This window comes from Ranitomeya imitator, chromosome 10 (genome assembly GCF_032444005.1).
Source record: "Ranitomeya imitator isolate aRanImi1 chromosome 10, aRanImi1.pri, whole genome shotgun sequence".
In the NCBI taxonomy this organism is placed as follows: domain Eukaryota; kingdom Metazoa; phylum Chordata; class Amphibia; order Anura; family Dendrobatidae; genus Ranitomeya; species Ranitomeya imitator.
The window spans coordinates 11,338,886-11,361,746 of NC_091291.1; positions in this window are offsets into that span (position 1 = coordinate 11,338,886).

A 22,861-nucleotide genomic window follows, 5' to 3' on the forward strand; every position below is an offset into this window, starting at 1 on the left:
GAGGCTGATTGTCGAGATTCGGCACCCGCGGGGCTGATTTTCGAGATTCGGCACCCGCGGGGCTGATTTTCGAGATTCGGCACCCGCGGGGCTGATTTTCGAGATTCGGCACCCGCGAGGCTGATTTTCGAGATTCGGCACCCGCGGCACTGATTTTCGAGATTCGACACCCGCGGGGCTGATTTTCGAGATTCGGAACCCGCGGCGGTGACTTCCAAGATTCGGCACTCTCGCGGTGGTGATTTTCGAGATTCGGCACCTGCGGCGGTGATTTTCGAGATTCGGCACCCACGAGGCTGATTGTCGAGATTCGGCACCCGCGGGGCTGATTTTCGAGATTCGGCACCCGCGGGGCTGATTTTCGAGATTCGGCACCCGCGGCACTGATTTTCGAGATTCGGCACCCGCGGGGCTGATTTTCGAGATTCGACACCCGCGGGGCTGATTTTCGAGATTCGGAACCCGCGGCGGTGACTTCCAAGATTCGGCACTCTCGCGGTGGTGATTTTCGAGATTCGGCACCTGCTGCGGTGATTTTCGAGATTCGGCACCCACGAGGCTGATTGTCGAGATTCGGCACCCGCGGGGCTGATTTTCGAGATTCGGCACCCGCGGGGCTGATTTTCGAGATTCGGCACCCGCGAGGCTGATTTTCGAGATTCGGCACCCGCGGCACTGATTTTCGAGATTCGACACCCGCGGGGCTGATTTTCGAGATTCGGAACCCGCGGCGGTGACTTCCAAGATTCGGCACTCTCGCGGTGGTGATTTTCGAGATTCGGCACCTGCGGCGGTGATTTTCGAGATTCGGCACCCACGAGGCTGATTGTCGAGATTCGGCACCCGCGGGGCTGATTTTCGAGATTCGGCACCCGCGGGGCTGATTTTCGAGATTCGGCACCCGCGGCACTGATTTTCGAGATTCGGCACCCGCGGGGCTGATTTTCGAGATTCGGCACCCGCGAGGCTGATTTTCGAGATTCGGCACCCGCGGCACTGATTTTCGAGATTCGGCACCCGCGGCAGTGATTTTCGAGATTTGGCACCCGCGGCACTGATTTTCGAGATTTGGCACCCGCGGTGGTGATTTTCGAGATTCGGAACCCGCGGCGATGATTTTCGAGTTTCGGCACACGCGGGGCTGATTTACGAGATTCGGCAACCGCGGCAGTGATTTTCGAGATTTGGAACCCGCGGTGGTGATTTTTGAGATTCGGCACCCGCGGGGCTGATTTTCGAGATTCGGCACCCGCGGCACTGATTTTCAAGACTCGGCACCCGCAGGGCTGATTTTCGAGATTCAGCACCCGCGGGGCTGATTTTCGAGATTTGGAACCCGCGGCACTGATTTTCGAGATTCGGCACCCGCGGCGGTGATTTTCGAGATTCGGCACCCGCGGGGTGATTTTCGAGATTCGGCACCCGCGGGGCTGATTTTTGAGATTCTGCACCTGCGGGGCTGATTTACGAGATTTGGCACCCGCGTCAGTGATTTTCGAGATTCGGAACCCGCGGCGGTGATTTTCGAGATTCGGCACCCGCGGGGCTAATTTTTGAGATTCGGCACCCGCGGGGCTGATTTTCGAGATTCGGCACCCGCGGGGCTGATTTTCGAGATTTGGCACCCGCGGTGGTGATTTTTGAGATTCGGCACCCGCGGGGCTGATTTACGAAATTTGGCGCCCGCGGCAGTGATTTTCGAGATTCGGCACCCGCGGGGCTGATTTTCGAGATTCGGTACCCGCGGGGCTGATTTTCGAGATTCGGCACCCGCGGGGCTGATTTTCGAGATTCGGCACCCGCGGGGCTGATTTTCGAGATTCTGAACCCGCGGCACTGATTTTAAAGATTCGGCACCCGCGGGGCTGATTTTCGAGATTCGGCACCCGCGGGGTGATTTTCGAGATTCGGCACCCGCGGGGCTGATTTTTGAGATTCTGCACCTGCGGGGCTGATTTACGAGATTTGGCACCCGCGTCAGTGATTTTCGAGACTCGGAACCCGCGGCGGTGATTTTCGAGATTCGGCACCCGCGGGGCTGATTTTCGAAATTTGGCACCCGCGGTGGTGATTTTCGAGATTCGGAACCCGCGGCGGTGATTTTCGAGATTCGTCACCTGTGGGGCTAATTTTTGAGATTCGGCACCCGCGGGGCTGATTTATGAGATTTGGCACCCGCGGCAGTGATTTTCGAGATTCGGCACCCGCGGGGCTGATTTTCGAGATTCGGCACCCGCGGGGCTGATTTTCGAGATTCGGCACCCGCAAGGCTGATTTTCGAGATTCGGCACCCGCTTGGCTGATTTTCGAGATTCGCACCCGCGGGGCTGATTTTCGAGATTCGGCACCCGCGGGGCTGATTTTCGACATTCGGCACCCGCGGGGCTGATTTTCGAGATTCGGCACCTGCGGCACTGATTTTCGAGATTCGGCACCCGCGGGGCTGATTTTCGAGATTCAGCACCCGCGGGGCTGATTTTCGAGATTCGGAACCCGCGGCACTGATGTTCGAGATTCGGCACCCGCGGGGATGATTTTCGAAATTTGGCACCCGCGGTGGTGATTTTCGAGATTCGGAACCCGCGGCGGTGATTTTCGAGATTCGGTACCCTCGGGGCTGATTTTCGAGATTCGGCACCCTCGGGGCTGATTTTCGAGATTCGGCACCCGCAGGGCTGATTTTCGAGATTCGGCACCCGCGGGGCTAATTTACGAGATTTGGCATCCGCGGCAGTGATTTTCGAGATTCGGCACCCGCTATGGTGATTTTTGAGATTCGGCACCCGTGGCACTGATTTTCGAGATACGGCACCCGCAGGGCTGATTTTCGAGATTCGGAACCTGCGGCACTGATTTTCGAGATTCGGCACCCGCGGGGCTGATTTTCGAGATTTGGCACCCACAGTGGTGATTTTCGAGATTCGGAACCCGCGGCGGTGATTTTCGAGATTCGGCACCCGCGGGGCTGATTTTCGAGATTCGGCACCCGCGGGGCTGATTTTCGAGATTCGGCACCCGCGGGGCTGATTTACGAGATTTGGCACCCGCGGCAGTGATTTTCGAGATTCGGCACCCGCGGCAGTGATTTTTGAGTTTCGGCACCCGCGGGGCTGATTTTCGAGATTCGGCACCCCGCGGGGCTGATTTTCGAGATTCGGCAGCCGCGGGGCTGATTTTTGAGATTCGGCACCCGTGGGGCTGATTTTCGAGATTCGGCACCCGCGGGGCTGATTTTCGAGATTCGGCAGCCGCGGGGCTGATTTTTGAGTTTCGGCACCCGTGGGGCTGATTTTCGAGATTCGGCACCCGCGGGGCTGATTTTCGAGATTCGGCACCCGCGGCACTGATTTTCGAGATTCGGCACCCGCGGGGCTGATTATCCAGATTCAGCACCCGTGGGGCTGATTTTCGAGATTCGGAACCCGAGGCACTGATGTTCGAGATTCGGCACCCGCGGGGCTGATTTTCGAAATTTGGCACCCGCGGTGGTGATTTTCGAGATTCGGAACCCGCGGCGGTGATTTTCGAGATTCGGCACCCGCGTGGCTGATTTTCGAGATTCGGCACCCGCGGGGCTGATTTTCGAGATTCGGCACCCGCAGGGCTGATTTTTGAGATTCGGCACCCGCGGGGCTAATTTTCGAGATTCGGAACCTGCGGCATTGATTTTCGAGACTCGGCACCCGCGGGGCTGTTTTTTGAGATTTGGCACCCGCAGTGGTGATTTTCGAGATTCGGAACCCGCGGCGGTGATTTTCGAGATTCGGCACCCGCGGGGCTGATTTTCGAGACTCGGCACCCACGGGGCTGATTTTCGAGATTCGGCACCCGCGAGGCTGATTTTCGAGATTCGGCACCCGCGGCACTGATTTTCGAGATTCGACACCCGCGGGGCTGATTTTCGAGATTCGTAACCCGCGGCGGTGACTTCCAAGATTCGGCACTCTCGCGGTGGTGATTTTCGAGATTCGGCACCCGCGGCGGTGATTTTCGATATTCGGCACCCACGAGGCTGATTGTCGAGATTCGGCACCCGCGGGGCTGATTTTCGAGATTCGGCACCCGCGGGGCTGATTTTCGAGATTCGGCACCCGCGGGGCTGATTTTCGAGATTCGGCACCCGCGAGGCTGATTTTCGAGATTCGGCACCCGCGGCACTGATTTTCGAGATTCGGCACCCGCGGCAGTGATTTTCGAGATTTGGCACCCGCGGCACTGATTTTCGAGATTTGGCACCCGCGGTGGTGATTTTCGAGATTCGGAACCCGCGGCGATGATTTTCGAGATTCGGCACACGCGGGGCTGATTTACGAGATTCGGCACCCGCGGCAGTGATTTTCGAGATTTGGAACCCGCGGTGGTGATTTTTGAGATTCGGCACCCGCGGGGCTGATTTTCGAGATTCGGCACCCGCGGCACTGATTTTCAAGACTCGGCACCCGCAGGGCTGATTTTCGAGATTCAGCACCAGCGGGGCTGATTTTCGAGATTTGGAACCCGCGGCACTGATTTTCGAGATTCGGCACCCGCGGCGGTGATTTTCGAGATTCGGCACCCGCGGGGTGATTTTCGAGATTCGGCAAACGCGGGGCTGATTTTTGAGATTCTGCACCTGCGGGGCTGATTTACGAGATTTGGCACCCGCGTCAGTGATTTTCGAGATTCGGAACCCGCGGCGGTGATTTTCGAGATTCGGCACCCGCGGGGCTAATTTTTGAGATTCGGCACCCGCGGGGCTGATTTTCGAGATTCGGCACCCGCGGAGCTGATTTTCGAGATTTGGCACCCGCGGTGGTGATTTTTGAGATTCGGCACCCGCGGGGCTGATTTACGAAATTTGGCGCCCGCGGCAGTGATTTTCGAGATTCGGTACCCGCGGGGCTGATTTTCGAGATTCGGCACCCGCGGGGCTGATTTTCGAGATTCGGCACCCGCGGGGCTGATTTTCGAGATTCTGAACCCGCGGCACTGATTGTAAAGATTCGGCACCCGCGGGGCTGATTTTCGAGATTCGGCACCCGCGGGGTGATTTTCGAGATTCGGCACCCGCGGGGCTGATTTTTGAGATTCTGCACCTGCGGGGCTGATTTACGAGATTTGGCACCCGCGTCAGTGATTTTCGAGACTCGGAACCCGCGGCGGTGATTTTCGAGATTCGGCACCCGCGGGGCTGATTTTCGAAATTTGGCACCCGCGGTGGTGATTTTCGAGATTCGGAACCCGCGGCGGTGATTTTCGAGATTCGTCACCTGTGGGGCTAATTTTTGAGATTCGGCACCCGCGGGGCTGATTTATGAGATTTGGCACCCGCGGCAGTGATTTTCGAGATTCGGCACCCGCGGGGCTGATTTTCGAGATTCGGCACCCGCGGGGCTGATTTTCGAGATTCGGCACCCGCAAGGCTGATTTTCGAGATTCGGCACCCGCGGGGCTGATTTTCGAGATTCGCACCCGCGGGGCTGATTTTCGAGATTCGGCACCCGCGGGGCTGATTTTCGACATTCGGCACCCGCGGGGCTGATTTTCGAGATTCGGCACCTGCGGCACTGATTTTCGAGATTCGGCACCCGCGGGGCTGATTTTCGAGATTCAGCACCCGCGGGGCTGATTTTCGAGATTCGGAACCCGCGGCACTGATGTTCGAGATTCGGCACCCGCGGGGATGATTTTCGAAATTTGGCACCCGCGGTGGTGATTTTCGAGATTCGAAACCCGCGGCGGTGATTTTCGAGATTCGGTACCCTCGGGGCTGATTTTCGAGATTCGGCACCCTCGGGGCTGATTTTCGAGATTCGGCACCCGCAGGGCTGATTTTCGAGATTCGGCACCCGCGGGGCTAATTTACGAGATTTGGCATCCGCGGCAGTGATTTTCGAGATTCGGCACCCGCTATGGTGATTTTTGAGATTCGGCACCCGTGGCACTGATTTTCGAGATACGGCACCCGCAGGGCTGATTTTCGAGATTCGGAACCTGCGGCACTGATTTTCGAGATTCGGCACCCGCGGGGCTGATTTTCGAGATTTGGCACCCGCAGTGGTGATTTTCGAGATTCGGAACCCGCGGCGGTGATTTTCGAGATTCGGCACCCGCGGGGCTGATTTTCGAGATTCGGCAGCCGCGGGGCTGATTTTCGAGATTCGGAACCTGCGGCAGTGATTTTCGAGATTCGGCACCCGCGGCAGTGATTTTCGAGATTCGGCACCCGCGGCAGTGATTTTTGAGTTTCGGCACCCGCGGGGCTGATTTTCGAGATTCGGCACCCGCGGGGCTGATTTTCGAGATTCGGCAGCCGCGGGGCTGATTTTTGAGATTCGGCACCCGTGGGGCTGATTTTCGAGATTCGGCACCCGTGGGGCTGATTTTCGAGATTCGGCACCCGTGGCACTGATTTTCGAGATTCGGCACCCGTGGGGCTGATGTTCGAGATTCGGCACCCGCGGGGCTGATTTTCGAAATTTGGCACCCGCGGTGGTGATTTTCGAGATTCGGAACCCGCGGTGGTGATTTTCGAGATTCGGCACCCGCGTGGCTGATTTTCGAGATTCGGCACCCGCAGGGCTGATTTTTGAGATTCGGCACCCGCGGGGCTAATTTTCGAGATTCGGAACCTGCGGCACTGATTTTCGAGATTCGGCACCCGCGGGGCTGTTTTTTGAGATTTGGCACCCGCAGTGGTGATTTTCGAGATTCGGAACCCGCGGCGGTGATTTTCGAGATTCGGCACCCGCGGGGCTGATTTTTGAGATTCGGCACCCGCGGGGCTGATTTTCGAGATTCGACACCCGCGGGGCTGATTTTCGAGATTCGTAACCCGCGGCGGTGACTTCCAAGATTCGGCACTCTCGCGGTGGTGATTTTCGAGATTCGGCACCCGCGGCGGTGATTTTCGAGATTCGGCACCCACGAGGCTGATTATCGAGATTCGGCACCCGCGGGGCTGATTTTCGAGATTCGGCACCCGCGGGGCTGATTTTCGAGATTCGGCACCCGCGGGGCTGATTTTCGAGATTCGGCACCCGCGAGGCTGATTTTCGAGATTCGGCACCCGCGGCACTGATTTTCGAGATTCGACACCCGCGGGGCTGATTTTCGAGATTCGGAACCCGCGGCGGTGACTTCCAAGATTTGGCACGCTCGCGGTGGTGATTTTCGAGATTCGGCACCCGCGGCGGTGATTTTCGAGATTCGGCACCCACGAGGCTGATTGTCGAGATTCGGCACCCGCGGGGCTGATTTTCGAGATTCGGCACCCGCGGCGGTGATTTTCGAGATTCGGCACCCACGAGGCTGATTGTCGAGATTCGGCACCCGCGGCACTGATTTTCGAGATTCGGCACCCGCGGCGGTGACCTCCAAGATTCGGCACTCGCGGTGGTGATTTTCGAGATTCGGCACCCGCGGTGGTGATTTTCGAGATTCGGCACCCACGAGGCTGATTGTCGAGATTCGGCACCCGCGGAGCTGATTTTCGAGATTCAGCACCCGCGGGGCTGATTTTCGAGATTCGGCACACGCGGGGCTGATTTTCAAGATTCGGCACCCGCGGGGCTGATTTTTGAGATTCGGCACCCGCGGGGCTGATTTTCGAGATTCGGCACCCGCGGGGCTGATTTTCGAGATTCGGCACCCGCGGCACTGATTTTCGAGATTCGGCACCCGCAGGGCTGATTTTCGAGATTCAGCACCCACGGCACTGATTTTCGAGATTCGGCACCCGCGGGGCTGATTTTCGAGATTCGGCACCCGGGGGCTGATTTTCGAGATTCGGCACCCGCGGGGCTGATTTACGAGATTTTGCACCCGCGGCAGTGATTTTCGACATTCGGCACCCGCGGCACTGATTTTCGAGATTTGGCACCCGCGGTGGTGATTTTCGAGATTCGGAACCCGCGGCGATGATTTTCGAGATTCGGCACACGCGGGGCTGATTTTCGAGATTCGGCACCCGCGGGGCTGATTTTCGAGATTCGGCACCCGCGGGGCTGATTTACGAGATTCGGCACCCGCGGCAGTGATTTTCGAGATTTGGAACCCGCGGCGGTGATTTTCGAGATTCGGCACCCACGGGGCTGATTTTCGAGATTCGGCACCCGCGGGGCTGATTTTCAAGATTCGGCACCCGCGGGGCTGATTTTTGAGATTCGGCACCCGCGGGGCTGATTTTCGAGATTCGGCACCCGCGGGGCTGATTTTCGAGATTTGGCACCTGCAGTGGTGATTTTCGAGATTCGGAACCCGCGGCGGTGATTTTCGAGATTCGGCACCCGCGGGGCTGATTTTCAAGATTCGGCACCCGCGGGGCTGATTTACGAGATTTGGCACCCGCGGCAGTGATTTTCGAGATTCGGCACCCGCGGCAGTGATTTTCGAGATTCGGCACCCGCGGCAGTGATTTTTGAGATTCGGCACCCGCGGGGCTGATTTTCGAGATTCGGCACCCGCGGGGCTGATTTTCGAGATTCGGCAGCCGCGGGGCTGATTTTTGAGATTCGGCACCCGTGGGGCTGATTTTCGAGATTCGGCACCCGCGGGGCTGATTTTCGAGATTCGGCACCCGCGGCACTGATTTTCGAGATTCGGCACCCGCGGGGCTGATTATCGAGATTCAGCACCCGTGGGGCTGATTTTCGAGATTCGGAACCCGCGGCACTGATGTTCGAGATTCGGCACCCGCGGGGCTGATTTTCGAAATTTGGCACCCGCGGTGGTGATTTTCGAGATTCGGAACCCGCGGCGGTGATTTTCGAGATTCGGCACCCGCGTGGCTGATTTTCGAGATTCGGCACCCGCGGGGCTGATTTTCGAGATTCGGCACCCGCAGGGCTGATTTTTGAGATTCGGCACCCGCGGGGCTAATTTTCGAGATTCGGAACCTGCGGCACTGATTTTCGAGATTCGGCACCCGCGGGGCTCTTTTTTGAGATTTGGCACCCGCAGTGGTGATTTTCGAGATTCAGAACCCGCGGCGGTGATTTTCGAGATTCGGCACCCGCGGGGCTGATTTTCGAGATTCGGCACCCGCGGCAGTGATTTTCGAGATTCGGCACCCGCGGCAGTGATTTTTGAGTTTCGGCACCCGCGGGGCTGATTTTCGAGATTCGGCACCCGCGGGGCTGATTTTCGAGATTCGGCACCCGTGGCACTGATTTTCGAGATTCGGCACCCGCGGGGCTGATTATCGAGATTCAGCATCCGTGGGGCTGATTTTCGAGATTCGGAACCCGCGGCACTGATGTTCGAGATTCGGCACTCGCGAGGCTGATTTTCGAAATTTGGCACCCGCGGTGGTGATTTTCGAGATTCGGAACCCGCGGCAGTGATTTTCGAGATTCGGCACCCGCGTGGCTGATTTTCGAGATTCGGTACCCGCGGGGCTGATTTTCGAGATTCGGCACCCGCAGGGCTGATTTTTGAGATTCGGCACCCGCGGGGCTAATTTTCGAGATTCGGAACCTGCGGCACTGATTTTCGAGATTCGGCACCCACGGGGCTGATTTTCGAGATTCGGAACCCGCGGCACTGATGTTCGAGATTCGGCACCCGCGGGCTGTTTTTTGAGATTTGGCACCCGCAGTGGTGATTTTCGAGATTCGGCACCCACGGCACTGATTTTCGAGATTCGGCACCCGCGGGGCTGATTTTCGAGATTCAGCACCCGTGGGGCTGATTTTTGAGATTCGGAACCCGCGGCACTGATGTTCGAGATTCGGCACCCGCGGGGCTGATTTTCGAAATTTGGCACCCGCGGTGGTGATTTTCGAGATTCGGAACCTGCAGGGGCGGTGATTTTCGAGATTCGGCACCCGCGTGGCTGATTTTCGAGATTCGGCACCCGCGGCGGTGATTTTCGAGATTCGGCACCCACGAGGCTGATTGTCGAGATTCGGCACCCGCGGGGCTGATTTTCGAGATTCGGCACCCGCGGGGCTGATTTTCGAGATTCGGCACCCGCGGGTCTGATTTTCGAGATTCGGCACCCGCGAGGCTGATTTTCGAGATTCGGCACCCGCGGCACTGATTTTCGAGATTCGACACCCGCGGGGCTGATTTTCGAGATTCGGAACCCGCGGCGGTGACTTCCAAGATTCGGCACTCTCGCGGTGGTGATTTTCGAGATTCGGCACCTGCGGCGGTGATTTTCGAGATTCGGCACCCGCGAGGCTGATTGTCGAGATTCGGCACCCGCGGGGCTGATTTTCGAGATTCGGCACCCGCGGGGCTGATTTTCGAGATTCGGCACCCGCGGGGCTGATTTTCGAGATTCGGCACCCGCGGCACTGATTTTCGAGATTCGGCACCCGCGGGGCTGATTTTCGAGATTCGGCACCCGCGGCGGTGACCTCCAAGATTCGGCACTCGCGGTGGTGATTTTCGAGATTCGGCACCCGCGGTGGTGATTTTCGAGATTCGGCACCCACGAGGCTGATTGTCGAGATTCGGCACCCGCGGTACTGATTTTCGAGATTCGGCACACGCGGGGCTGATTTTCAAGATTCGGCACACGCGGGGCTGATTTTCAAGATTCGGCACCCGCGGGGCTGATTTTTGAGATTCGGCACCCGCGGGGCTGATTTTCGAGATTCGGCACCCGCGGGGCTGATTTTCGAGATTCGGAACCCGCGGCGGTGATTTTCGAGATTCGGCACCTGCGGGGCTGATTTTCGAGATTCGGCACCCGCGGGGCTGATTTTCGAGATTCGGCACCTGCGGGGCTGATTTTCGAGATTCGGCACCCGCGGGGCTGATTTTCGAGATTCGGCACCCGCGGGGCTGATTTTCGAGATTCGGCACCCGCGGGGCTGATTTACGAGATTTGGCACCCGCGGCAGTGATTTTCGAGATTCGGCACCCGCGGCAGTGATTTTTGAGATTCGGCACCCGCGGGGCTGATTTTCGAGATTCGGCACCCGCGGGGCTGATTTTCGAGATTCGGCAGCCGCGGGGCTGATTTTTGAGATTCGGCACCCGTGGGGCTGATTTTCGAGATTCGGCACCCGCGGGGCTGATTTTCGAGATTCGGCACCCGCGGCACTGATTTTCGAGATTCGGCACCCGCGGGGCTGATTATCCAGATTCAGCACCCGTGGGGCTGATTTTCGAGATTCGGAACCCGAGGCACTGATGTTCGAGATTCGGCACCCGCGGGGCTGATTTTCAAAATTTGGCACCCGCGGTGGTGATTTTCGAGATTCGGAACCCGCGGCGGTGATTTTCGAGATTCGGCACCCGCGTGGCTGATTTTCGAGATTCGGCACCCGCGGGGCTGATTTTCGAGATTCGGCACCCGCAGGGCTGATTTTTGAGATTCGGCACCCGCGGGGCTAATTTTCGAGATTCGGAACCTGCGGCACTGATTTTCGAGATTCGGCACCCGCGGGGCTGTTTTTTGAGATTTGGCACCCGCAGTGGTGATTTTCGAGATTCGGAACCCGCGGCGGTGATTTTCGAGATTCGGCACCCGCGGGGCTGATTTTCGAGATTCGCCACCCACGGGGCTGATTTTCGAGATTCGGCACCCGCGAGGCTGATTTTCGAGATTCGGCACCCGCGGCACTGATTTTCGAGATTCGACACCCGCGGGGCTGATTTTCGAGATTCGTAACCCGCGGCGGTGACTTCCAAGATTCGGCACTCTCGCGGTGGTGATTTTTGAGATTCGGCACCCGCGGCGGTGATTTTCGATATTCGGCACCCACGAGGCTGATTGTCGAGATTCGGCACCCGCGGGGCTGATTTTCGAGATTCGGCACCCGCGGGGCTGATTTTCGAGATTTGGCACCCGCGGGGCTGATTTTCGAGATTCGGCACCCGCGAGGCTAATTTTCGAGATTCGGCACCCGCGGCACTGATTTTCGAGATTCGGCACCCGCGGCAGTGATTTTCGAGATTTGGCACCCGCGGCACTGATTTTCGAGATTTGGCACCCGCGGTGGTGATTTTCGAGATTCGGAACCCGCGGCGATGATTTTCGAGATTCGGCACACGCGGGGCTGATTTATGAGATTCAGCACCCGCGGCAGTGATTTTCGAGATTTGGAACCCGCGGTGGTGATTTTTGAGATTCGGCACCCGCGGGGCTGATTTTCGAGATTCGGCACCCGCGGCACTGATTTTCAAGACTTGGCACCCGCAGGGCTGATTTTCGAGATTCAGCACCCGCGGGGCTGATTTTCGAGATTTGGAACCCGCGGCACTGATTTTCGAGATTCAGCACCCGCGGCGGTGATTTTCGAGATTCGGCACCCGCGGGGTGATTTTCGAGATTCGGCACCCGCGGGGCTGATTTTTGAGATTCTGCACCTGCGTGGCTGATTTACGAGATTTGGCACCCGCGTCAGTGATTTTCGAGATTCGGAACCCGCGGCGGTGATTTTCGAGATTCGGCACCCGCGGGGCTAATTTTTGAGATTCGGCACCCGCGGGGCTTATTTTCGAGATTCGGCACCCGCGGGGCTGATTTTCGAGATTTGGCACCCGCGGTGGTGATTTTTGAGATTCGGCACCCGCGGGGCTGATTTTCGAGATTCGGCACCCGCGGGGCTGATTTTCGAGATTCGGCACCCGCGGGGCTGATTTGCGAGATTCGGCACCCGCGGGGCTGATTTTCAAGATTCTGAACCCGCGGCACTGATTTTAAAGATTCGGCACCCGCGGGGCTGATTTTCGAAATTTGGCACCCGCGGTGGTGATTTTCGAGATTCGGAACCCGCGGCAGTGATTTTCGAAATTTGGCACCCGCGGTGGTGATTTTCGAGATTCGGAACCCGCGGCGGTGATTTTCAAGACTCGGCACCCGCAGGGCTGATTTTCGAGATTCAGCACCCGCGGGGCTGATTTTCGAGATTTGGAAACCGCGGCACTGATTTTCGAGATTCGGCACCCGCGGCGGTGATTTTCGAGATTCGGCACCCGCGGGGTGATTTTCGAGATTCGGCACCCGCGGGGCTGATTTTTGAGATTCTGCACCTGCGGGGCTGATTTACGAGATTTGGCACCTGCGTCAGTGATTTTCGAGATTCGGAACCCGCGGCGGTGATTTTCGAGATTCGGCACCCGCGGGGCTGATTTACGAGATTCGGCACCCGCGGCAGTGATTTTCGAGATTTGGAACCCGCGGTGGTGATTTTCGAGATTCGGCACCCGCGGGGCTGATTTTCGAGATTTGGCACCCGCGGTGGTGATTTTTGAGATTCGGCACCCGCGGGGCTGATTTACGAAATTTGGCGCCCGCGGCAGTGATTTTCGAGATGCGGCACCCGCGGGGCTGATTTTCGAGATTCGGCACCCGCGGGGCTGATTTTCGAGATTCGGCACCCGCGGGGCTGATTTGCGAGATTCGGCACCCGCCTGGCTGATTTTCGAGATTCTGAACCCGCGTCACTGATTTTAAAGATTCGGCACCCGCGGGGCTGATTTTCGAAATTTGGCACCCGCGGTGGTGATTTTCGAGATTCGGAACCCGCGGCAGTGATTTTCGAAATTTGGCACCCGCGGTGGTGATTTTCGAGATTCGGAACCCGCGGCGGTGATTTTCAAGACTCGGCACCCGCAGGGCTGATTTTCGAGATTCAGCACCCGCGGGGCTGATTTTCGAGATTTGGAAACCGCGGCACTGATTTTCGAGATTCGGCACCCGCGGCGGTGATTTTCGAGATTCGGCACCCGCGGGGTGATTTTCGAGATTCGGCACCCGCGGGGCTGACTTTTGAGATTCTGCACCTGCGGGGCTGATTTACGAGATTTGGCACCCGCGTCAGTGATTTTCGAGATTCGGAACCCGCGGCGGTGATTTTCGAGATTCGGCACCCGCGGGGCTGATTTACGAGATTCGGCACCCGCGGCAGTGATTTTCGAGATTTGGAACCCGCGGTGGTGATTTTTGAGATTCGGCACCCGCGGGGCTGATTTTCGAGATTCGGCACCCGCGGGGCTGATTTTCGAGATTCGGCACCCCCGGCGATGATTTTCGAGATTCGGCACACGCGGGGCTGATTTACGAGATTCGGCACCCGCGGCAGTGATTTTCGAGATTTGGAACCCGCGGTGGTGATTTTCGAGATTTGGAACCCGCGGTGGTGATTTTTGAGATTCGGCACCCGCGGGGCTGATTTTCGAGATTCGGCACCCGCGGCACTGATTTTTAAGACTCGGCACCCGCAGGGCTGATTTTCGAGATTCAGCACCCGCGGGGCTGATTTTCGAGATTTGGAACCCGCGGCACTGATTTTCGAGATTCGGCACCCGCGGCGGTGATTTTCGAGATTCGGCACCCGCGGGGTGATTTTCGAGATTCAGCACCCGCGGGGCTGATTTTTGAGATTCTGCACCTGCGGGGCTGATTTACGAGATTTGGCACCCGCGTCAGTGATTTTCGAGATTCGGAACCCGCGGCGGTGATTTTCGAGATTCGGCACCCGCGGGGCTAATTTTTGAGATTCGGCACCCGCGGGGCTGATTTTCGAGATTCGGCACCCGCGGGGCTGATTTTCGAGATTTGGCACCCGCGGTGGTGATTTTTGAGATTCGGCACCCGCGGGGCTGATTTACGAAATTTGGCGCCCGCGGCAGTGATTTTCGAGATTCGGCACCCGCGGGGCTGATTTTTGAGATTCGGCACCCGCGGGGCTGATTTTCGAGATTCGGCACCCGCGGGGCTGATTTGCGAGATTCGGCACCCGCGGGGCTGATTTTCGAGATTCGGCACCCGCGTCAGTGATTTTCGACACCCGCGGGGCTGATTTTCGAGATTCGGCACCCGCGGGGCTGATTTGCGAGATTCGGCACCCGCGGGGCTGATTTTTGAGATTCGGCACCCGCGGGGCTGATTTTCGAGATTCGGCACCCGCGGGGCTGATTTTCGAGATTCGGCACCCGCGTCAGTGATTTTCGAGATTCGGAACCCGCGGGGCTGATTTTTGAGATTCGGCACCCGCGGGGCTGATTTTCGAGATTCGGCACCCGCGGGGCTGATTTGCGAGATTCGGCACCCGCGGGGCTGATTTTCGAGATTCTGAACCCGCGGCACTGATTTTAAAGATTCGGCACCCGCGGGGCTGATTTTCGAAATTTGGCACCCGCGGTGGTGATTTTCGAGATTCGGAACCCGCGGCGGTGATTTTCGAGATTCGTCACCTGTGGGGCTAATTTTTGAGATTCGGCACCCGCGGGGCTGATTTATGAGATTTGGCACCCGCGGCAGTGATTTTCGAGATTCGGCACCCGCGGGGCTGATTTTCGAGATTCGGCATCCGCGGGGCTGATATTCGAGATTCGGCACCCGTAAGGCTGATTTTCGAGATTCGGCACCCGCGGGGCTGATTTTCGACATTCGGCACCCGCGGGGCTGATTTTCGAGATTCGGCACCTGCGGCACTGATTTTCGAGATTCGGCACCCGCGGGGCTGATTTTCGAGATTCAGCACCCGCGGGGCTGATTTTCGAGATTCGGAACCCGCGGCACTGATGTTCGAGATTCGGCACCCGCGGGGCTGATTTTCGAAATTTGGCACCCGCGGTGGTGATTTTCGAGATTCGGAACCCGCGGCGGTGATTTTCGAGATTCGGTACCCGCGGGGCTGATTTTCGAGATTCGGCACCCTTGGGGCTGATTTTCGACATTCGGCACCCGCAGGGCTGATTTTCGAGATTCGGCACCCGCGGGGCTAATTCACGAGATTTGGCATCCGCGGCAGTGATTTTCGAGATTCGGCACCCGCTTTGGTGATTTTTGAGATTCGGCACCCGTGGCACTGATTTTCGAGATACGGCACCCGCAGGGCTGATTTTCGAGATTCGGAACCTGCGGCACTGATTTTCGAGATTCGGCACCTGCGGGGCTGATTTTCGAGATTTGGCACCCGCAGTGGTGATTTTCGAGATTCGGAACCCGCGGCGGTGATTTTCGAGATTCGGCACCCGCGGGGCTGATTTTCGAGATTCGGCACCCGCGGGGCTGATTTTCGAGATTCGGCACCCGCGGGGCTGATTTACGAGATTTGGCACCCGCGGCAGTGATTTTCGAGATTCGGCACCCGCGGCAGTGATTTTCGAGATACGGCACCCGCAGGGCTGATTTTCGAGATTCGGAACCTGCGGCACTGATTTTCGAGATTCGGCACCCGCGGGGCTGATTTTCGAGATTTGGCACCCGCAGTGGTGATTTTCGAGATTCGGAACCCGCGGCGGTGATTTTCGAGATTCGGCACCCGCGGGGCTGATTTTCGAGATTCGGCACCCGCGGGGCTGATTTTCGAGATTCGGCACCCGCGGGGCTGATTTACGAGATTTGGCACCCGCGGCAGTGATTTTCGAGATTCGGCACCCGCGGCAGTGATTTTCGAGATTCGGCACCCGCGGCAGTGATTTTTGAGTTTCGGCACCCGCGGGGCTGATTTTCGAGATTCGGCACCCATGGGGCTGATTTTCGAGATTCGGCACCCGTGGGGCTGATTTTTGAGATTCGGCACCCGTGGCACTGATTTTCGAGATTCGGCACCCGTGGGGCTGATGTTCGAGATTCGGCACCCGCGGGGCTGATTTTCGAAATTTGGCACCCGCGGTGGTGATTTTCGAGATTCGGAACCCGCGGCGGTGATTTTCGAGATTCGGCACCCGCGTGGCTGATTTTCGAGATTCGGCACCCGCGGGGCTGATTTTCGAGATTCGGCACCCGCAGGGCTGATTTTTGAGATTCGGCACCCGCGGGGCTAATTTTCGAGATTCGGAACCTGCGGCACTGATTTTCGAGATTCGGCACCCTCGGGGCTGTTTTTTGAGATTTGGCACCCGCAGTGGTGATTTTCGAGATTCGGAACCAGCGGCGGTGATTTTCGAGATTCGGCACTCGCGGGGCTGATTTTCGAGATTCGGCACCCGCGGGGCTGATTTTCGAGATTCGGCACCCGCGAGGCTGATTTTTGAGATTCGGCACCCGCGGCACTGATTTTCGAGATTCGACACCCGCGGGGCTGATTTTCGAGATTCGACACCCGCGGGGCTGATTTTCGAGATTCGTAACCCGCGGCGGTGACTTCCAAGATTCGGCACTCTCGCGGTGGTGATTTTCGAGATTCGGCACCCGCGGCGGTGATTTTCGAGATTCGGCACCCACGAGGCTGATTGTCAAGATTCGGCACCCGCGGGGCTGATTTTCGAGATTCGGCACCCGCGGGGATGATTTTCGAGATTCGGCACCCTCGGGGCTGATTTTCGAGATTCGGCACCCGCGGCGGTGACCTCCAAGATTCGGCACTCGCGGTGGTGATTTTCGAGATTCGGCACCCGCGGTGGTGATTTTCGAGATTCGGCACCCACGAGGCTGATTGTCGAGATTCGGCACCCGCGGGGCTGATTTTCGAGATTCAGCACCCGCGGGGCTGATTTTCGAGATTCGGCACACGCGGGGCTGATTTTCAAGATTCGGCACCCGCGGGGCTGATTTTTGAGATTCGGCACCTGCGGGGCTGATTTTCGAGATTCGGCACCCGCGGGGCTGATTTTCGAGATTCGGCACCCGCGGCACTGATTTTCGAGATTCGGCACCCGCAGGGCTGATTTTCGAGATTCAGCACCCACGGCACTGATTTTCGAGATTCGGCACCCGCGGGGCTGATTTTCGAGATTCGGCACCCGGGGGCTGATTTTCGAGATTCGGCACCCGCGGGGCTGATTTACGAGATTTGGCACCCGCGGCAGTGATTTTCGAGATTCGGCACCCGCGGCACTGATTTTCGAGATTTGGCACCCGCGGTGGTGATTTTCGAGATTCGGAACCCGCGGCGATGATTTTCGAGATTCGGCACACGCGGGGCTGATTTTCGAGATTCGGCACCCGCGGGGCTGATTTTCGAGATTCGGCACCCGCGGGGCTGATTTTCGAGATTCGGCACCCGCGGGGCTGATTTTCAAGATTCGGCACCCGCGGGGCTGATTTTTGAGATTCGGCACCCGCGGGGCTGATTTTCGAGATTCGGCACCCGCGGGGCTGATTTTTGAGATTTGGCACCCGCAGTGGTGATTTTCGAGATTCGGAACCCGCGGCGGTGATTTTCGAGATTCGGCACCCGCGGGGCTGATTTTCGAGATTCGGCACCCGCGGGGCTGATTTTCGAGATTCGGCACCCGCGGGGCTGATTTACGAGATTTGGCACCCGCGGCAGTGATTTTCGAGATTCGGCACCCGCGGCAGTGATTTTCGAGATTCGGCACCCGCGGGGCTGATTTTCGAGATTCGGCACCCGCGGGGCTGATTTTCGAGATTCGGCAGCCGCGGGACTGATTTTTGAGATTCGGCACCCGTGGGGCTGATTTTCGAGATTCGGCACCCGCGGGACTGATTTTCGAGATTCGGCACCCGCGGCACTGATTTTCGAGATTCGGCACCCGCGGGGCTGATTATCGAGATTCAGCACCCGTGGGGCTGATTTTCGAGATTCGGAACCCGCGGCACTGATGTTCGAGATTCGGCACCCGCGGGGCTGATTTTCGAAATTTGGCACCCGCGGTGGTGATTTTCGAGATTCGGAACCCGCGGCGGTGATTTTCGAGATTCGGCACCCGCGTGGCTGATTTTCGAGATTCGGCACCCGCGGGGCTGATTTTCGAGATTCGGCACCCGCAGGGCTGATTTTTGAGATTCGGCACCCGCGGGGCTAATTTTCGAGATTCGGCACCCGCAGGGCTGATTTTCGAGATTCGGCACCCGCGGCACTGATTTTCGAGATTCGGCACCCGCAGGGCTGATTTTCGAGATTCAGCACCCACGGCACTGATTTTCGAGATTCGGCACCCGCGGGGCTGATTTTCGAGATTTGGCACCCGGGGGCTGATTTTCGAGATTCGGCACCTGCGGGGCTGATTTACGAGATTTGGCACCCGCGGCAGTGATTTTCGAGATTCGGCACCCGCGTGGCTGATTTTCGAGATTCGGCACCCGCGGTGGTGATTTTCGAGATTCGGAACCCGCGGGGCTGATTTTTGAGATTCGGCACCCGCGGGGCTGATTTTCGAGATTCGGCACCCACTGGGCTGATTTTCGAGATTCGGCACCCGCGGCACTGATTTTCGAGATTCGGCACCCGCAGGGCTGATTTTCGAGATTCAGCACCCACGGCACTGATTTTCGAGATTCGGCACCCGCGGGGCTGATTTTCGAGATTCGGCACCCGGGGGCTGATTTTCGAGATTCGGCACCCGCGGGGCTGATTTACGAGATTTGGCACCTGCGGCAGTGATTTTCGAGATTCGGCACCCGCGGCACTGATTTTCGAGATTTGGCACCCGCGGTGGTGATTTTCGAGATTCGGAACCCGCGGCGATGATTTTCGAGATTCGGCACCCGCGGGGCTGATTTTCGAGATTCGGCACCCGCGGGGCTGATTTACGAGATTCGGCACCCGCGGCAGTGATTTTCGAGATTTGGAACCCGCGGCGGTGATTTTCGAGATTCGGCACCCACGGGGCTGATTTTCGAGATTCGGCACCCGCGGGGGTGATTTTCGAGATTCGGCACACGCGGGGCTGATTTTCAAGATTCGGCACCCGCGGGGCTGATTTTTGAGATTCGGCACCCGCGGGGCTAATTTTTGAGATTCGGCACCCGCAGGGCTGATTTTCGAGATTCGGCACCCGCGGGGCTAATTTACGAGATTTGGCATCCGCGGCAGTGATTTTCGAGATTCGGCACCTGCTATGGTGATTTTTGAGATTCGGCACCCATGGCACTGATTTTCGAGATACGGCACCCGCGGGGCTGATTTTCGAGATTCGGAACCTGCGGCACTGATTTTCGAGATTCGGCACCCGCGGGGCTGATTTTCGAGATTTGGCACCCGCAGTGGTGATTTTCGAGATTCGGAACCCGCGGCGGTGATTTTCGAGATTCGGCACCCGCGGGGCTGATTTTCGAGATTCGGCACCCGCGGGGCTGATTTTCGAGATTCGGCACCTGCGGGGATGATTTACGAGATTTGGCACCCGCGGCAGTGATTTTCGAGATTCGGCACCCGCGGCAGTGATTTTCGAGATTCGGCACCCGCGGCAGTGATTTTTGAGTTTCGGCACCTGCGGGGCTGATTTTCGAGATTCGGCAACCGCGGGGCTGATTTTCGAGATTCGGCAGCCGCGGGGCTGATTTTTGAGATTCGGAACCCGTGGGGCTGATTTTCGAGATTCGGCACCCGCGGGGCTGATTTTCGAGATTCGGCACCCGTGGCACTGATTTTCGAGATTCGGCACCCGCGGGGCTGATTATCGAGATTCAGCATCCGTGGGGCTGATTTTCGAGATTCGGAACCCACGGCACTGATGTTCGAGATTCGGCACCCGCGGGGCTGATTTTCGAAATTTGGCACCCGCGGTGGTGATTTTCGAGATTCGGAACCCGCGGCGGTGATTTTCGAGATTCGGCACCCTCGTGGCTGATTTTCGAGATTCGGTACCCGCGGGGCTGATTTTGGAGATTCGGCACCCGCAGGGCTGATTTTTGAGATTCGGCACCCGCGGGGCTAATTTTCGAGATTCGGAACCTGCGGCACTGATTTTAGAGATTCGGCACCCACGGGGCTGATTTTCGAGATTCGGAACCCGCGGCACTGATGTTCGAGATTCGGCACCCGCGGGGCTGTTTTTTGAGATTTGGCACCCGCAGTGGTGATTTTCGAGATTCGGAACCCGCGGCGGTGATTTTCGAGATTCGGCACCCGCGGGGCTGATTTTCGAGATTCGGCACCCGCGGGGCTGATTTTCGAGATTCGGCACCCGCGAGGCTGATTTTCGAGATTCGGCACCCGCGGGGCTGATTTTCGAAATTCGGCACCCGCGGCACTGATTTTCGAGATTCGGCACCCGCAGGGCTGATTTTCGAGATTCGGCACCCACGGCACTGATTTTCGAGATTAGGCACCCGCGGGGCTGATTTTCGAGATTCGGCACCCGGGGGCTGATTTTCGAGATTCGGCACCCGCGGGGCTGATTTACGAGATTTGGCACCCGCGGCAGTGATTTTCGAGATTCGGCACCCGCGGCACTGATTTTCGAGATTTGGCACCCGCGGTGGTGATTTTCGAGATTCGGAACCCGCGGCGATGATTTTCGAGATTCGGCACACGCGGGGCTGATTTTCGAGATTCGGCACCCACGGGGCTGATTTTCGAGATTCGGCACCCGCGGGGCTGATTTACGAGATTCGGCACCCGCGGCAGTGATTTTCGAGATTTGGAACCCGCGGCGGTGATTTTCGAGATTCGGCACCCACGGGGCTGATTTTCGAGATTCGGCACCCGCGGGGGTGATTTTCGAGATTCGGCACACGCGGGGCTGATTTTCAAGATTCGGCACCCGCGGGGCTGATTTTTGAGATTCGGCACCCGCGGGGCTGATTTTCGAGATTCGGCACCCGCGGGGCTGATTTTCGAGATTTGGCACCCGCAGTGGTGATTTTCGAGATTCGGAACCCGCGGCGGTGATTTTCGAGATTCGGCACCCGCGGGGCTGATTTTCGAGATTCGGCACCCGCGGGGCTGATTTTCGAGATTCGGCACCCGCGGGGCTGATTTACGAGATTTGGCACCCGCGGCAGTGATTTTCGAGATTCGGCACCCGCAGCAGTGATTTTCGAGATTCGGCACCCGCGGCAGTGATTTTCGAGATTCGGCACCCGCGGGGCTGATTTTCGAGATTCGGCACCCGCGGGGCTGATTTTCGAGATTCGGCAGCCGCGGGGCTGATTTTTGAGATTCGGCACCCGTGGGGCTGATTTTCGAGATTCGGCACCCGCGGGGCTGATTTTCGAGATTCGGCACCCGCGGGGCTGATTATCGAGATTCAGCACCCGTGGGGCTGATTTTCGAGATTCGGAACCCGCGGCACTGATGTTCGAGATTCGGCACCCGCGGGGCTGATTTTCGAAATTTGGCACCCGCGGTGGTGATTTTCGAGATTCGGAACCCGCGGCGGTGATTTTCGAGATTCGGCACCCGCGTGGTTGATTTTCGAGATTCGGCACCCGCGGGGCTGATTTTCGAGATTCGGCACCCGCAGGGCTGATTTTTGAGATTCGGCACCCGCGGGGCTAATTTTTGAGATTCGGCACCCGCAGGGCTGATTTTCGAGATTCGGCACCCGCGGGGCTAATTTACGAGATTTGGCATCCGCGGCAGTGATTTTCGAGATTCGGCACCTGCTATGGTGATTTTTGAGATTCGGCACCCGTGGCACTGATTTTCGAGATACGGCACCCGCGGGGCTGATTTTCGAGATTCGGAACCTGCGGCACTGATTTTCGAGATTCGGCACCCGCGGGGCTGATTTTCGAGATTTGGCACCCGCAGTGGTGATTTTCGAGATTCGGAACCCGCGGCGGTGATTTTCGAGATTCGGCACCCGCGGGGCTGATTTTCGAGATTCGGCACCCGCGGGGCTGATTTTCGAGATTCGGCACCCGCGGGGCTGATTTTTGAGATTCGGAACCCGTGGGGCTGATTTTCGAGATTCGGCACCCGCGGGGCTGATTTTCGAGATTCGGCACCCGTGGCACTGATTTTCGAGATTCGGCACCCGCGGGGCTGATTATCGAGATTCAGCATCCGTGGGGCTGATTTTCGAGATTCGGAACCCGCGGCACTGATGTTCGAGATTCGGCACCCGCGGGGCTGATTTTCGAAATTTGGCACCCGCGGTGGTGATTTTCGAGATTCGGAACCCGCGGCGGTGATTTTCGAGATTCGGCACCCTCGTGGCTGATTTTCGAGATTCGGTACCCGCGGGGCTGATTTTCGAGATTCGGCACCCGCAGGGCTGATTTTTGAGATTCGGCACCCGCGGGGCTAATTTTCGAGATTCGGAACCTGCGGCACTGATT